The sequence below is a fragment of the Stigmatopora argus genome, chromosome 8 (assembly GCF_051989625.1).
Source record: "Stigmatopora argus isolate UIUO_Sarg chromosome 8, RoL_Sarg_1.0, whole genome shotgun sequence".
In the NCBI taxonomy this organism is placed as follows: Eukaryota; Metazoa; Chordata; class Actinopteri; order Syngnathiformes; family Syngnathidae; genus Stigmatopora; species Stigmatopora argus.
This window is the reverse complement of record NC_135394.1, coordinates 17,741,312-17,758,752: the sequence shown is the minus strand read 5'-3', so window position 1 is coordinate 17,758,752 and position 17,441 is coordinate 17,741,312. Positions and strand designations below refer to the sequence as shown.

Genomic DNA, 17,441 nt, shown 5'->3' with positions numbered 1-17,441 from the left:
ATTCTTATATAAGATGGTAAATTAACTAAGCTTGCAAATTTTTTGTCCTTTCCAAGATGGCCGCCGATACAAAACAAAACCAAAACAAAGCACAGAAGAAGAAAACAGACGAAACTGAAGAGGAAACCAAAGAAGTACCCATTACAGGTAAATTCTTATTTTTTAACTAACAGAAAAACAACAAAAATATTAATCATTTGCAAACAGTCAATCAAAAAAACTATTTCAGTGCATTTTATGTCACTAAATTCAACAACGCTAAATCGTCAACAATAATATTTATAAGCAAACGAGCGATAACCTTCCCATTGAATCCAAACCGGACGATCGCTGCCGACCCCCCCATTCCGAACGGATTGGACAGTGAGTTTAATTAACCTTATCCACCCATTTTATTTTTTTATTTGTTTGTTTGGACGTCGGACGGGATTAAGAAGTGTCCTTTCTTGCTTTTGTGCGCCTTTTTCTCCCCAGTTATCGCCCGTCGGAAATATAATTTTTATCGCTTGACAGTTTGGCGAAAGTGGCGGCGGCGCGGCGGCGGCGGCGGGGATATTCATTACTTTTTTTTTAGCCGACCCGCCGTCAAGTCATCTCCCGTCATATCTCATCTCTCTCTCAGAAAAAGCATTTTTCTTTCTTTTTTTTTTCTTCTTTTGCTTTATTTATTTCTTTTCCCCGGCAATCCGCCGCCCGTTTTTACTTTGCTATGACCTTCCGGCGCAAATTGCTCGACCGGCGTTATTCGCCGTTCAAGATTTAGCGGGCCCGGGAATATTGCGGCCGAGGATTTCCCGCCCTCTTAGCCGCCCAATCGCTTGTGACGGGAATTCCACCGGACGCTTGTTTGTATTTCCGAGGCTTAGGACGGTGCGGGGAATAAAAAAAAGGCTTTTTGTGGCGTACGCGCTGCTTTTTGGGTGGAAATGTGGTCGGATAAATAGCTTTAGCGTTAGCGGTGCTAAGAAAAATGATTGCGCTAATGGGGTTGGACGTGTAGGAAAGGAATTTGGCGATGAAATCTATATGTTTTTGGCTGTTTAATTCCACCTGAAAGAAGATCGGGGAATATTTGGTCATTTTTAAATCTGGTTGTGGTGTCAGAACTAGAATTTTCTAGTTAGCTAGCTAGCCCGCTAGATAACGAGCTAGGGCAGGGGTGTCAAACTCGGGTTGGTTTGCGAGCCATATTAATGTCAATGCCATTTCATGTGGGTTGGACCATTTTAGATATAATATTTAGATTTTTTTTAAATTGGATTAAAAGAACTGTATTAAAAGCCCTGAATATTCCGTTTTTTATAGATCTAAAACAATGTTTATTTTAGCTTTTTTAAAATAAATTTTTAGATTTTACAAAATGATTTTTGAGCTAAAAACACAGAAAAATGGATTAAAAAATGACAATTATTTATTTAAAAGGGGGAAAATCAGGAAATTGAATATACATTGGACCATTTTAGATATAATATTTAATTGTTTTTAAATAAATGGATTAAAAGAATTAGATTAAAAGCCCTGAATATTCCATTTTTTATAGATCTAAAACAATGTTTATTTTAGCTTTTTTAAATATATTTTTAGATTTTACTAAATGATTTTTGAACTAAAAACACAGAAAAAAATGGATTAAAAATGACAATGATTGATTTAAAAGGGGGAAAATCCAGAAATTTAATATACATCTATACTCTTCATTTTAATTTGATTTTAAAACAGAAAGTCGGCACTCATGATTGACTTTCCCGGGCCGCACAAAATGATGTGGCGGGCCAGATTTGGCCCCCGGGCCGCCACTTTGACACCTGTGAGCTAGGGCATGTTGACCGAATGGCAAAATAGATTAGTGCGCCTAGCAGAAATAATGATGTGACATCTAGGAGATATTGTCTTTCATAGCGTCTTTCGAAATGAATATGTAAAGTTCAACTTTGTCATGTATAATAATAATAGTAGTAGTCATACATTGGTTGACCTTGAGATTTGTCCCCATTTGACTGGTGCTGACTTTGACAGCCACATTGAGTCTTGCTCACTCACTCACTCACTCAGGTGGTTCACTCTCTCACATCCACTACTACGACGACAACGCATTCACTCACTCTTGCGCTTTTTTTCTTCTAACACTTGACTTGTGAACGTTCACTCTCCGTCCCATTGATTCTTAGCGTCCGTCTGTCACTCACGACTGCCTGCTTGTACACTCACAAAGGCAAACAAACAACCACCCACACATCCACCCACACATCATTCATCCATCCAGTGGCTCTTGAACCGCATTTTCACCCCAACACTTCCAATCTCTCACGCTCACGTCACCTTCGCTATTGCTCACTTTAGCTTTATCCTCTCACATTCACTCTCTCTTGCACTTTGACCTACTTGCATTCAAGATGACGCGTCAATTCACTCTTGAACTCTTGCCACACCTGCACCCTCTCACCCATTCCCCGTCTCTCACCCCATTTGCAAACTCTTACATACACGCTCTCTCACCTGTAACAAACTTGCTGACACTCTTGACACACATTTCTCACATTGACTTTCATGCCATTCCTCTCTCACACACTCCCTCACACTCCCTCACACTCCCACACTCTCACACACACTCTCACCCACACTCTCACCCACACTCTCACCCACACTCTCACCCACACTCTCACCCACACTCTCACCCACACTCTCACCCACACTCTCACACACACTCTCACACACACTCTCACACACACTCTCACACACACTCTCACACACACTCTCACACACACTCTCACACACTCTTTCTCACACACACTCTCACACACACTCTCACACACTCTTTCTCACACACACTCTCACACACTCTTTCTCTCACACACTCTCACACACTCTCACACACACTCTCACACACACTCTCACACACACTCTCACACACTCTCACACACTCTCACACATACACACTCTCACACATACACACTCTCACACATACACACTCTCACACACACACTCTCACACACACACTCTCACACACACACTCTCTCTCACACACACTCTCTCTCACACACACTCTCTCTCACACACACTCTCTCTCACACACACTCTCTCTCACACACACTCTCTCTCACACACACTCTCTCACACACACACTCTCTCACATACACACCCTCACACACACACTCACACATACACACTCACACATACACTCTCACACATACACACTCACACACACGCTCTCTCTCACACACACACACGCTCTCTCTCTCACACACACTCTTTCTCACACACACTCTTTCTCACACACACACACACACACACACTCTCACACTCACTCTCTCACACAAACTCTCACACACTCTCTCACACACTCACACTCTCGCACACTCACTCTCTCACACTCACACAAACTCTCTCACACACTCTCACACACTCATTCTCACAGCCGGCTAGCTGGCTTGCGGAGGTCTATCGCGTCTCCCCGCGGATGCATAAAGGTCGCGACCCCCCGCTTTCCCACCCGCCGAGACGTGACGCAAAGGCTAAAAGCCTCTTTTGCCGCCACTTAAAATGGCCTTGTCTCGTCAAATGGCGTGCGAGAGGCTCTCACCCCCGCGCGCACCTGCCTTAATGGCGCTAATAATAATTGGCGGCGAGGTGCCGCTTGTCCATTTGCGCTGCCCAGCTTTCATCATTCTTCATTACTTCCCAATTGGGGCTTAATGCGCTCATAATGCCTGGCGGTGGCGGTGGCGAGTCTTTGACTCCCTCGCCACCGCCGCTTTTATCTCGGCGGCACCCAGACGATCGGCTCGATCTATGCAGAGGTCGGACGAGAGTCCCCCCTTTTGCGTGTCATCCCCACCGAAGCTCGTCCCCGACGCCACCGCGTAAACCACATGTGTCAAAGTGGCGGCCTGGGGGCCAAATCTGGCCCGCCGCATCATTTTGTGTGGCCCGGGAAAGTAAATGATGAGTGCCGACTTTCTGTTCTAGGATAAAATTCAAGTGAAGAGAATAGATATATATTACATTTCCTGATTTTCCCCCTTTTAAATCAATCATTGTCATTTTTCAATCCATTTTTTCTGTGTTTTTAATTCAAAAATAATTTTGTAAAATCTAAAAATATATCTAAAAAAAAGCTCAAATAAACATTGTTTTAGATCTATAAAAAACGGAATATTCAGGGCTTTTAATACAGTTCTTTTAATCTACTTATTAAAAAAAATCTAAATATTATATCTAAAATGGTCTGGGCCACGTGAAATCAAGTTGACGTTAAAGCAGCCCGCGAACCAACCCGAGTCTGACACCCTTAGCGTAAACCAACCCGTAGTCTTTCCCTCTTCCGATCTCGACGCTAATGAAAAGCCGCGGCGGCGGTGTTGACGACGACAAGGCGGAACCCTTGCGTATTAACCACCGCCGAAAGAAAGGAAAAGGAACGCCGAGACACCTTCCCCGGGTTCCTAATCTTTCCCCGGCGACGGCGCCTTAAGCCGGGCGTCTCGGCGTGACAGGTCCCCCACCTGGACAAGCTCGGACATTGTCTGGGGGCCGCGCGTGTCTTCGGGCGGGCTTAATCGGGCGGGCCGAGCAAAAGGCGCCCGCCGGCCCTATCTGGCGGGGAAAATCCGCCCAAAGAAGCTCCGGCTCGCTTTCATGCTTGTCTTTCATTCACGGCCGCTCGGCGCTTATCGAAGACGAGGCGCGACGGGGGCGCCATCTTTCCCCTCCTACTAGCGTTTTTCCCCCCCTTTTTTTTTTTTTTTCTTTTTTTTTTTTTTTTGCGGGTGCTCGACATAAGTACAGCCCATCCCGCTAAATGGGAATCTCTCTCCTGGCTGTCACCGCTGCCACACCGTGCCCCTGAGGGAACATTCTCTTCATAATATCATAAGCTGCTTAGCGGTGTGCTTCTATTTAAGGCATACATATTAATAGCTATAAGCAAATCATATTGGAAGTCTTCTCTCGCCGCCGTAAGAAGGTGCTAATAACCGCCGGGCCCCTCGCACGCCGGACCATCTAATCCTGATAAGCGTTTGGGGGGGGGGGGGGGGGGCTTGTTGCATCACCAGACCCCCCCCCCAAAAAAAGAAATAAAGAAAGAAAGAAAGAGAGCCAGATCAGACTCCTCCCCCTTTTAACGGGCTTTTGGAGAATTGATGTAATCCCCGGCGGCAGGATTGAGCGCCAACTACTACTCCTCGCCGAGTTTGCGGGAAATCCGTAACGTCGGGAACGCGTGCCTTTCGCTTTTTTGGTTATTGTTCTCGATCGTCTCGATTGGTTGTTTGGCGCGATTGTTTATGATTTGATTTGTTTACTGTATATTAAGTGAATATGTACATGGCAATGTGTAAGGCAAGGGTGGCAGACTCGGGTTGGTTCGCAGGACGCGTTAATGTTAACTCGATTTCATGTGGGCCGGACTATTTTAGATATTATATTTAGATTTTTTTTTAAATAAATGTATTAAAAGAAGTGGATTAAAGGGCCTGAATATTCCATTTTTTATCTAAAACAATGTTTATTTTAGCTTTTTTAAAATATGTTTTTAGATTTTTCAACTCGATTTCATGTGGGCCGGACCATTTTAGATATCATTAGATTTTTTTTTTAATAAATGGATTAAAAGCGCTGAATATTCAATTTTTTTTTTCGATCTAAAACAATGTTTATTTTAGCTTTTAAAAAAATATATATTTAGATTTTTCAACTCGATTTCATGTGGGCCAGACCATTTTAGATATCATATTTAGATTTCTTTTAATAAATGGATTAAAAGCCCTGAATATTCCGTTTTTATAGATATAAAACAATGTTTATTTGAGCTTTTTATCTTAATATATTTTAAGATTTTACAAAATGATTTTTGAACTAAAAACACAGAAAAAATGGATTAAAAAATGACAATTATTGATTTAAAAGGGGGAAAATCAGGAAATGTAATATACATCTCTATTCTTCATTTGAATTTGATCCTAAAACAGAAAGTCGGCACTCATCATTGACTTTCCCGGGCCACACAAAATGAGGCGGTGGCCCAGATTTAGCCCCCGGGCCGCCACTTTGACACATGTGGTGTACGATTCGCGCTATAGGCTAATTGATGTTAAAAACAAAACAATGGAATCAATAGTTAGAAAGAAAAAAAAGAAAAAATAAATAGTTCAGACATATAGCTCGCGAGCCATATGTGGCTCTTTTGATGGGTAAATATGGCTCAGGAGCCGCATGTGGTTCTTTTGATGGCTGCATATGGCTCTCCGCTAACCTGCGAGCTAATATATGGTAATATATGAGAACGGAGTAGCGTTACGTTAGCTTTAGCACCTTTTTAACCATAATTTTGTCAATTACATTTTTCTGTATGCATACATTGATTGTCAAAAGAATTCAGAGGCTTTTTGGTGGTAAAATGACAAAAAAGGCACATATTTTCATGTATTTTGACTTTGAAATTCCAAACGTGGCCCTTAAGGAATAACAATTGAAAATATGTATTGTTTACGGCACCCTCCGTCAATAAGGTTCCCTACCCCTGTCACCCCTTATGAAAAAAAAAAATGCAAAATACATTTATCTACTCTGAGCGTGGATCGTTTCAGAGGGCATTCTGGGAAAAGTCCGAGTGCGGCAGAAGCGATCCCGGCGACGCCAGGCAGGGGGTGCTGCTGCCTCGCCGGCCCCCCTCCGGAGCGTCGGCGCCGTGAGTGCTTCAATTGCGGGGATATTTCGCCCCTCTAAGCCTGGCGCTTGACAGCAACACAGTGCACTTATTTAAAGCAATTTCAAACATGTCTTGTCTGACAAGTTTTAAATCCCGCTTAACAGCCCGTAACAGCCAGCAGTTTACTGTCACAATTAAACAAGAGCCGGCGTGCTCAAAAGACAAGGATGGTGGTTTGAGGGGGGGATGGGGGGCGGGGCTTGGTGGGGGGGACGCGGGGATCACTCGCACTCCTTCTTAAACACGCCACGCGTTTCATTGTTCCATTTATTTCTTTTGTTTTGGTGTACGACTCATTTTGGAGGATCGGGTTTGGTCGAGGGTGCTGCCGACTAGAGGATGGGAGGGGAAGTGCGGACACCTATTTTTTATTTTACATGGCATGCATTTAATTGTTCTAATTGTTTCCCTTGTTTTGGTGTATGACTCATTTTGGAGGATCAGGTTTGGTCGCGGGTGCTGCCGACTAGTGGATGGGAGGGAAAATACGGGCACCTATTTTTATTTTATTTTACATGGCACACATTTAATTGTTATAATTATTTTCCTTGTTTTGGTGGAAGACTCATTTTGGAAGATCGGGTTGAGTGGCAGGTGCTGCCGACTAGTGGACGGGAGGGGAAGTCCGGGCACCTATTTTTATTTTACACGGCATGCGTTTAATTGTTCTAATTATTTCCCTTGTTTTGGGGTACGACTCATTTTGGAGGATCGGGTTTGGTGGTGGGTACTGCAGACTAGTGGATGGTAGGGGAAGTGCGGGCACCTATTTTTTATTTTACAGTTGAAGATTGAAAAGGAATGCGTTTATTGACAAACAGAATGATTTATATTTACTTTTTTTACAGGTCAAAAATTGGATCGGAATCGGAAAAACGTATCGGATTGGATCGGATGTCGGAAATCGGAATCGGGACATCCCATTCTGAATCGTGAGTCATTTTCATTGTTATTGTCCCAATGATTGTGCTAAAAAAGCGGCCATTTGGCTCATCAAAACAATTATCGTCATCGTGTTTGTTATATCCATATCCATATTTTATATTACCGGCATGAAAAAGGGTTAAAAAAAATAGTCCGTTTTTTGTTTCCAAAATATAAGTGAAGCCCCTCCCCTCCCAAATACGTCACGCTTGAGCGCCTCGTTTATTTTTCTTTCTTTTATTTCCTGTTTTTCTTGTCTTTTTTGTCGTGGCAAAAGCATATCAGATGTTTCCCGTGTTTGTTTTTCTTTTTAAAACGCGGGTTGGGCTCGGCCCGTCCCGGCTTCTGGCCGACCCGCACCGACTCTTGGCTCCGCCCCCCCAGCCGCCTTATCGCGGCCCCCGAAGAAGAAGAAAACAAGAAACTGGCAAATGTAACAACCTGAGCCGCGTCCTCCCCGGGCGGCGATAAGCGCCGCGCTACGTGTCGTCTACGGCGCGAAAGACGCCCTTTATCGCCCCGCGCTCGGTCCGGGCCGATGCGGCGGCCATCTTGATAGGGAGGCGGGTTCCCGTCTCGGCTTTCTGCGGGGACAAACGTGTCAACGGGGAGCGCCGTCAAAAAAAGACGGCACGATGCATTCCAATGCTGGGCCAAAAAGTGGGCGTGGCCTTTTTGTCCTCAGCAGAAACCAAGAATAAAATTAGCGTATTTTCTGGACTATAAGTCACACTTTTTTTCATGGTTTGACATTTTTGACGTGTTTTTAGGCTATAGTTATCTGAAAAACTATTTTTAATCGATACTTTAACATATATTGTACTTATACTTTACTATATATTCTTAGTTTCTGATAAAAAAAAGGGAATGGAAGAAGAGAGAGAAAAAGTCCAAATAAATATTTGCCGAAACTTTAAAAACATTTTTTTTCAAATAAATATATTTTTTAATCTAAATTGTAGAAAAATAAATAAAATATAGTCAACGAATAAGAATAGATTGAAGCCTCCTTACTCTTTTTTTTCAATGTAGATATATAAAAAATGTTTCCTTTTTAATTAAAAAAGGAAATTTAAAGCAAAATGTCAACCCCTTTTATATAAAAAAAAATGAACATAAAAAATTAAAATTATGAAGAGAATATTTGCTGAAAAGTGGACAAACTAGAATGCTTATAAATGCTGTCACTTCATTAGCGACATAGCTCGCCTGAAAAATAGCATCCCCAAGTCCCTTCCCCTTTCTGGAGTTGACACGGGCGACCAATCATTGTTCAGCCCACGTGAAAAGTGGCCGCTCCTTTTCTAAACGGGCGAAGCCATCTTCCAAACAAACTTGTCTTTTGTGCTGCTTCTGTTGCCGTGCCGGAATGCCACGTGTCGCTCCTCCAGATAAAGGAAGAAGAAGAAGAACCCCCCCACCGTGGCCCCCCGCCGCCCCCGGCCGATTTCCCCCCGCGATAGGGCCCCCATGTGGGGCCTCGTGCCCGATAAACAGCCTTTTTGTTTCTCTCTCCGGCCCGATACGCATCGGCCGGCCGTCATTACGCCGCGTGAAGCGTCCCTCATTTAGCCGCTAGCCCACGATAGCATCTCCTCGACTTTATCCCGCGCGGGAATACCCGCAGGGGCGGCCAGACCTCACCCCGGGAAAAAAATGTGGCAAAAGTTTTGTCTCGTTTGTGTCATTTGATGATTGACTGACTCAAAGACACAAACACAAAAGAGAAACAAAAGGTAAAGAAAAGGTAAACAGTAACGTAAAAAACAATAACGTAAAAAACAATAACGTAAAAAACAATGACGTAAAAAACAATGACGTAAAAAACAATAACGTAAAAAACAATAACGTAAAAAACAATAACGTAAAAAACAATAACGTAAAAATAACGTAAAAATAACGTAAACTATAACGTAAACTATAACGTAAACTATAACGTAAACTGTAACGTAAAAAACAATGACGTAAAAAACAATGACGTAAAAAACAATAACGTAAAAAACAATAACGTAAAAAACAATAACGTAAAAAACAATAACGTAAAAATAACGTAAAAATAACGTAAAAATAACGTAAAAATAACGTAAACTATAACGTAAACTGTAACGTAAAAAACAATAACGTAAAAAACAATAACGTAAACAATAACGTAAAAAACAATAACGTAAAAAACATTAACGTTAACCATAACGTTAACCATAACGTTAACCATAACGTTAACCATAACGTTAACCATAACGTTAACCATAACGTTAGCAATAACGTTAGCAATAACGTTAGCAATAACGTAAGCAATAACGTAAAAAACAATAATGTAAACGATAATGTAAACGATAACGTAAACAATAACGTAAACAATAACGTAAACAATAACGTAAACAATAACAAACAATAATGTAAACAACATGTAAACAATAATGTAAACAAAACGTCAAAACAACGTCAAAACAACGTTAAAGACAACGTTAAAGACAACGTTAAAAACAACGTAAAAACCGTAAAACAATGTAAACTAAACGTAAACAAAACTACTGTAGCAGTGTGATTTTGCCCGCACCTAGCCGCATGCTAACACGCGTGTACTCAAGTCAAACAAGTTTTATATTCATTTTCAAAAACTGCTTCTCACAAGGGTCGCGGGGATGCTGGAGCTTATCCCAGCCGACTACAGGCACCAATCTAGGGAGAATTTAGCGCCCAATTAGCACAAGGAGACAAACAACCAATTATTCATAGCGAGGGACAATTTAGAGTGATCAATTATCCTAGCATTCATGTTTTGAGGATGGGGAGGAAACTGAAATACCAGGAGAAAACCCACGCAAGCCTCAGCAGAACCTTGAATTGCTTGCCAGCAGCCAATCGCAGCACACAACCAATCCCTCATGGCTAGGGACAATTTATCACGCTATTAGCTTAACTTGCATGTTTCTGGGATGTGGGAGGAAAGTGGAGTACCTGCAGAAAACCCACGCAAGCCCGTGGAGAACATGCAAAGTCCACACAGGAAGGTCCAAACTTGTTATTGAACCCTCGATCCCAAAACTGCGAGGCCGCTGCTCAAACCACTCGTCCACTGAATCATTAAATCAATACAAAAAACAATTATAAAGATGAAAAGAAAGAGCATTTAATTTTTTTTGTTTAAATTAAAAACCTCAAATGTGAAATTTAATTGTTTATCCTTCTCTTGAAATCATGTTTTCTTTTTCTTGTTGTTTTAATTCAATACAGAAAGTAGAATAAATAAATAAACTTGTTTACAATTTTTCCCAATTTTACTCTGAAAACAAAAATGAAATGAATGGAATTTTTGGCGTCCACTTTTGTTTGCGTGTTTTATCCCGCCGTTGGTGACAAAGCTTTTTGATGAAATCCCACGCAGACAAAACAAGAATTTGCATCGGGGGTGTTTTTAGTGGAGCGGGCAGGTCGGCAGGGCGGCATTCGCGGCATTTGCGGCGGTTGCGGCAGCTGCGCTCTTAAAAAGGCGCGGCCACAAAAGAAGCGGATGATTGGACGTAGCCACAATACAGATGCCATCTGGGCCTCTTCATCTCCCCTCCTCATCTTCGCCCCAGCCACGGTAGCCCAAAGAGGCGGAGCCTACGACCGGCCGTCCTTCTCCCCGCCTCGACAAATTGGACTCGTATCAGCGTCAATGACGAGTCGAGCACTGTGCAAATTAAAAGACAACTTTAGAGGTTGATTGGAGCAAATCACAAAAGCGGATTTTGACTTAATTTTGGCAATTGTGTTTTTTTTCTCGTCAATATATTATAAGTACAAAGATAAATATTGAAATAAAGGCTAAAATGTGTAAAACTTCTTGAAAAATTGCTTTATTGTCCTATGCAATACTTCCTATTCATATTGGGTCACTTCCTGTTCAACTTACGTCACTTTTCATTTTGGGTCACTTCCTGTTCATTTTGGTCACTTACTGTTAGTTTTGGGTCACTTCCTGTTCAACTTGCGTCAGTTCCTGTTCAACTTGCGTCAGTTCCTGTTCAATTTGGGTCGCTTCCTGTTCATTTTGGTCACTTTCTGTTCATTTTGGTCACTTCCTGTTACAATTTGGTCGCTTCCTTTTAGTTTTGGGTCACCTCCTGTTCAATTTGGTTTGCTTCCTGTTCATTTTGGGTCGCTTCCTGTTCAATTTGGTTTGCTTCCTGTTAATTTTGGGTCACTTCCTATTAGTTTTGGGTCACTTCCTGTTCAATTTGGTTTGCTTCCTGTTCATTTTGGGTCACTTCCTGTTCGTTTTGGGTCTCTTGCTGTTCATTTTGGTCACTTCCTGTACATTTTGGTCACTTCCTTTTAGTTTTGGGTCACTTCCTGTTCAATTTGGTTTGCTTCCTGTTCATTTTGGGTCTCTTGTTGTTCAATTTTGGTCACTTACTGTTAGTCTTAGGTCACTTCCTGTTAATTTTAGGTCACTACCCATTCATTTTAGGTCACTTCCTTCAAACAAATCCTAAAATATTTCATTTAATGTTGGATCACTTCCTGTCAATTTGGGTCACTTCCTGATATTGAAACGAATCCTAAACTAAGACATTTAATGAGGTTTCTCCTTGATTTTATTCAGGCAAATGACGACCGGCCAATCGGGAAGTCTCCCGGTGAACATCAACGGACGTCTGTGGCTAAGTAGGTAAAAGTTTTTCTTCCTCTTTTCGGAATGATTTTCAAAGCAGCGGCTAATCCCCCCCGCCACAATGACGATAATAATGGTTATTACCGCCGACGACGGAGACTTTGACGCATAATCCGCCGGGCTAGAAAGGTTAAAGACGGATCGCAATATTATGATCTCTCTCTCTCTCGGAAAAGCGATAGCGCCGCACTTCCCACTTTGGCGACAGCGTGGGTTTTCAATGGGTTTTTTCGGGTAAAATATTGAATATTTCTTTGCCATTCTAAAGGAAAAACAGTCCATTTTGCATTTTATATTTATATTTTGCATTTTCAGTTTTATTTAGTCTCATTTTTTTAATTCTCATTTAATTAATGTTGGGGTTATTCTGGGATATTATTATATATGTGCGCATTAATCATTATATGTATGTGTGAAAATATTTTTCCACCCATTTTATTTTTGAAAAATGCTTACTATTCGTATTTTTTTAATATATATATATTTTTAATTTCAATTTTATACCAAAAAAGGAAACCTAATATATAAATGTGCACATAAGTGACCATTCGGTATTAATCTTCAATTTTTTACATATGCAAAATAAAAAAAACAAAACGATAATAATCAGTTTTTAATATTTAAATGTGTAATTTTCAGCTTCTTCTATAATAGGGAAACCTTCCCTTATTATATCTTAATTATAATATTTTTTTCATTGAAAATTAAATTTAAAAAAATTAAGACCTATATCTTATCCCGGTAAATATTTAATTGTATTTATTTATATTTAAAAACCTCCATGAAATTAAAATAATAATAAAAAAAACATTCAAATATTTATCCCCCCCTCCCATACTTTAATCCACAGGATTTAAATCTAATATAAAAACCTAGGACAAGGTCCCCTTTGAATTTTTAAAACAAAACCCACGTTTTAACCACAAACACCCTCAAATCACAGCAAAATTTTCGGAAAAAAATGCCACCTGCCCCCATAAAAAAGAGCCAACGGGCAAATGGCCGCTTCCCGTCGCACTTTTTTAAAAGAAATTTCCCGCACACGACCCGGCGTTAACGGCAATCTAAATATTGCGGCATTAGCAGCGGATGATAATGTAAACGCAAGTTAATATTGGTAGAATGCGCGGGTGACAGCTCGCCGTAATGCGCTCGGGCCGGATTAGTCCTTCATTAAACACGTTTGCCATGCAAAGCCACTGTCAGATTTTTGTCAGGCGCCAAAACAAGAAGAGCTCTCTTCATCTTCCTCTTCCTCTTCTTCTTCTTTTTCTTCTTCTTACAATTAAAATGTGCCGGGCTGATTACGTCTGGCAAAGGCGCTTTGGTCCCGAGACGAGAAGGCGGGACACAAAAGGCGCCGTCAAAATGGGATCCGCCTCTTAACTGGCCGCAAAGTAGGACACGCTACGTACGCTACATCCAATCGTACCTCTACTTACGAATTTCTCTCTGTGGGAACGTTTCAGGTTACAAAATCTCGACATATTGAATTGAATTGAATGATTTATGGTCATTATACAAAAGGAGGTTTAAAGCGTCGCCGCAAAGTAGACAAATAACAACAACAAACAAATAGACATAAAATAATCAATAAATAACAATAAACAATCAATAAGTAATGAATAATAATTAAGTACAGTCATCCCTCAATGATCGCGTCTTTTTTACGCTATTAATAATTAACTTTTTTTTTTTTAAGTTCATAAAAATGTAGTCCAAAACAAAAGGAGGGAAGTCCACAAATAACAAAAACAAACCAATAGCTGCCAGCTAGTGGATGGGAGGGAAAGTGCGGGCACCTATTTTTGATTTTACAGTTGAAGATCAAAAAGGAATGCGTTTATTGACTTTAAGACAAACAGAGGGATTTATATTTGCTTTTTTTACAGGTCAAAATTGGATCGGAATCGGAAAAACGTATCGGATTGGATTGGATGTCGGAAATCGGAATCAGGACATCCCTGACTGGATCGTGAGTCATTTTCATTGTTATTGTCCTTATGATCGTGCTAAAAATGCGGCCATTTTGGCTCATCAAAACAAATGTCGTTATCGTGTTTGTTATATCCATATCCATATTTTATATTACCGGCATGATGGTTGAAAAAGGGTTCAAAGAAATAGTCCGTTTTTTGTTTCCAAAATGGAAGTGAAGCCCCTCCCCTCCAAAAATGTCCAAATTTGTCACGCTTGAGCACCCCTTTATTTTTTTTTCTTTTATTTCCTGTTTTTCTTTGTCTCTTTTTCGTCGTGGCAAAAGCTTAACAGATGTTTAATAAATAATAAATATATAAATAAATAATACATATATAAATAATAAATTAATGAATAAATAACAAATAAATAATAAATAGATAATAAATAACAAATAAATAAATAACAAATAAATAAATAATAAATAGATAAATAATACATATTAAAAAAAAAAACATAAAAAAAAAAAATAATAAATAGATAAATAATAAATAAAGAAATAAATGTATAGATAGTAAATATGTAACTCTCAAATATATAAATAAATAATAAAAGTAGGGAAGTGCACAAATAACAACAAAAAATAAACAAAACAAACATATCCCAACATACAAAAACAAAAAATTCTCCACTTTAACTATTCCCTTTCGTGACATGCTAACGCTTACGTTTCCCAAGGAAAACCCGGCAAGTATAGCTGTTTAAAAAAAAAATCGATTCCTCAATATATTGCGATATTAAATTGGACGATTCTCCCTTTTTGCCAGCAATAAACAACAGGCGGCTGCACTTCCCCTCCCGCACACTAGTCAGCAGCAGTCAATCGCCGCACCCCGACATCTACTCATCGTAAAAGTCCCGTTTGTATTCGTTCCTTTTCCCAACTGCTTCGCACGCCGTTCGCCGACAAACAGCCGGCTCTAAAAAACACGAAAAAAAGCGAGAAAAGCCAAAGCAGCAAGTTTGTCATATTCCTGAGGCAGCAAGTGTCAAAATGCAAAGCGCACGACGACGGGGGGAAAAACGCCAATGAATGCTTTCTTAGCCCCGGAAATCCTTTCACCCTCTCGCACGGAGCAGATCAGATTAAGAGGGCGCTTTAAGAAGATTCCCGCACGCACGCGCAAGGAAAAAAAAAAGGAAAAAAACTCTTGGGAGGCGAAAAACTAGCGGGTCGTGCCAGGCGAAGGCGTCGGAGTTCACTTTGTCATTCGTCAGCCAGCCCGTCTTTTTTTATTTTTTAAAAGACCCCCTTTTTGCCCCGTCTGCGATTTAGGATGCCGCCGCGGAAAATATTCGGGTGCGGGAAGTTGCGCGGACAAAAGAAAGCGGATAATTTTTTTTTTTTTTTTTCAAAAAATGCTCAAAATATGACGTTCCTCACTAGTTTGATTATTAGTGTATTAATTAGCCCGTATTTTTGATGAGCAAAAAATAACAACGATAAATTCAAATGATTGGTTAAGAACGGGCGTCTCACAATTATGAGGTCGAGGGTTCGATCCCCGGTGGGTTCCGACTATCCATCCCCAAAACATGCATGCTAGGCTAATGCTAGGCTAGTGTCTCTAGCTATGAGCGATTGGTTGTCTGTCTCCATGTGCCCTGCGATTTGCTGGGGACCATTTCAGGGTGTCCCCAGTCGTTGGCTGGGATATGCTCCGGCACCCCCGCAACCCTTGTGAGGATAAGCGCTAAAGAAAATGAATGAATTCATGAAGGTTCCATTTTGGCGAAGTTTAATCTGTTATTTAAATAGTATTCAGTCATTTTCTGAACTGATCATCCTCACAAGGGTTGCGGGGGGTGCTGGAGCCCATCTCCGTTAACTACGGGCACCAGACGGGGGAGGGACACCCTTAATCGGTGGCCAGCCAATCACAGGGCACAAGGAGATAAACAACAGATAAACAAAAAAAGCATAACTGAACTGACCTGGCATCGAACCCATGACCCCAGGACTGCGAGTCCCACGCACTCAAACCACTACACCACTGGCTTTGTTATTCATACATTCATTTTCTGAACAGTTTAAGGGTCGCGGGAGGTGCTGGAGCCTATCCCAGCTAACTATGGGCACCAGGCAGGGGCCACCCTGGCCAGCCAATCACAGGTCACAAGGAGACAAACAACCAATCGCTCATAGCTAGGAACAAGTTAGCATCCAATTAGCCTAGCATGCATGTTTATCCGGCAATGTGGGAGGAAACCAAAGTACCCGGAGAAAACCCACACAAGCCCGGGGAGAACATGCAAACTCCACACAGTCAGGAGCCACCTGGCATCGAACCCACGACCCCAAAACAGCGAGGCCGACACGCGCAAACCACTTATCCACCGAACTGCCCCCCGCACTTGACTTACGGGCATTTGTAAATAAATGTGTATTCACAAGTGTCAATTTGCTCCTAATAACGACAAGAAAAGGGCAAAGTTTGTTTAACGACGGCGCACCTCGTAAAAGGCTCACGACGCCCCGGGGAAAAGAAGCGATTGGTCTCCGGAGAGGCGTCGTAAAGACGAGGCCGTGCCCCCACGGCCTTTAATCTGCGGCCTTGTCACTCGCCACGCGAACGGACGCCGCCGGTTGTTAAAATGAAAGGAAAAAAAAAACGGAAGAGCAAATTGTTGTTATTATTTTGGCGCAAAAAAGGGGGAGGTGACCTTTGTCACTGATGCATGATGGGAAGGTTGAGTCATGGTTGTTTTTTTCAATTCGTATTTTTGCTGAAACTTTGCAATTATGATAGACAATTTAGTATAGCATATTGATGAAATTATTGCTTTTTGGAGTTTTACTACAGTCAAAATAAAGTTTAATAAAATGCTTATAAAATGTAAATAAACAAAAAAAGTATACTGAATAATTAATAATGTATGGTCAAACAATTTGAAGATATAAATAATAAACTAAATTAGAGTCTATATATATATATATACACATACATATATATATATATGTATATGTATATATATATATATATATATATGTATGTATATATATATATACATATATATATATATATACATATATATATACATATACATATATACATATATATATATATGACTTCAAAAATGTATTTTTTAATGAATTGTAAATTTTTAATAAATAAAAAATGAATGAATAATAAATAGTATTTGCTAAAATGATTTAATATATGCAATAAA

General features: G+C 40.6%; 1 long non-coding RNA gene across 1 annotated transcript in view; it reads left to right on the top strand.

Annotated features, from left to right (window-relative positions):
* The first annotated feature begins 90 nt into the window (after positions 1–90).
* Positions 91–17,441, top strand: part of LOC144079142 (uncharacterized) — a 90,472-nt gene continuing 73,121 nt past the window's right edge. Inside the window, exons 1-4 of the long non-coding RNA XR_013301436.1 lie at positions 91–147; positions 7,558–7,641; positions 12,225–12,286; positions 14,186–14,268. This is a non-coding gene — a long non-coding RNA (uncharacterized LOC144079142). The remainder of the gene's footprint in view (positions 148–7,557; positions 7,642–12,224; positions 12,287–14,185; positions 14,269–17,441) is intronic.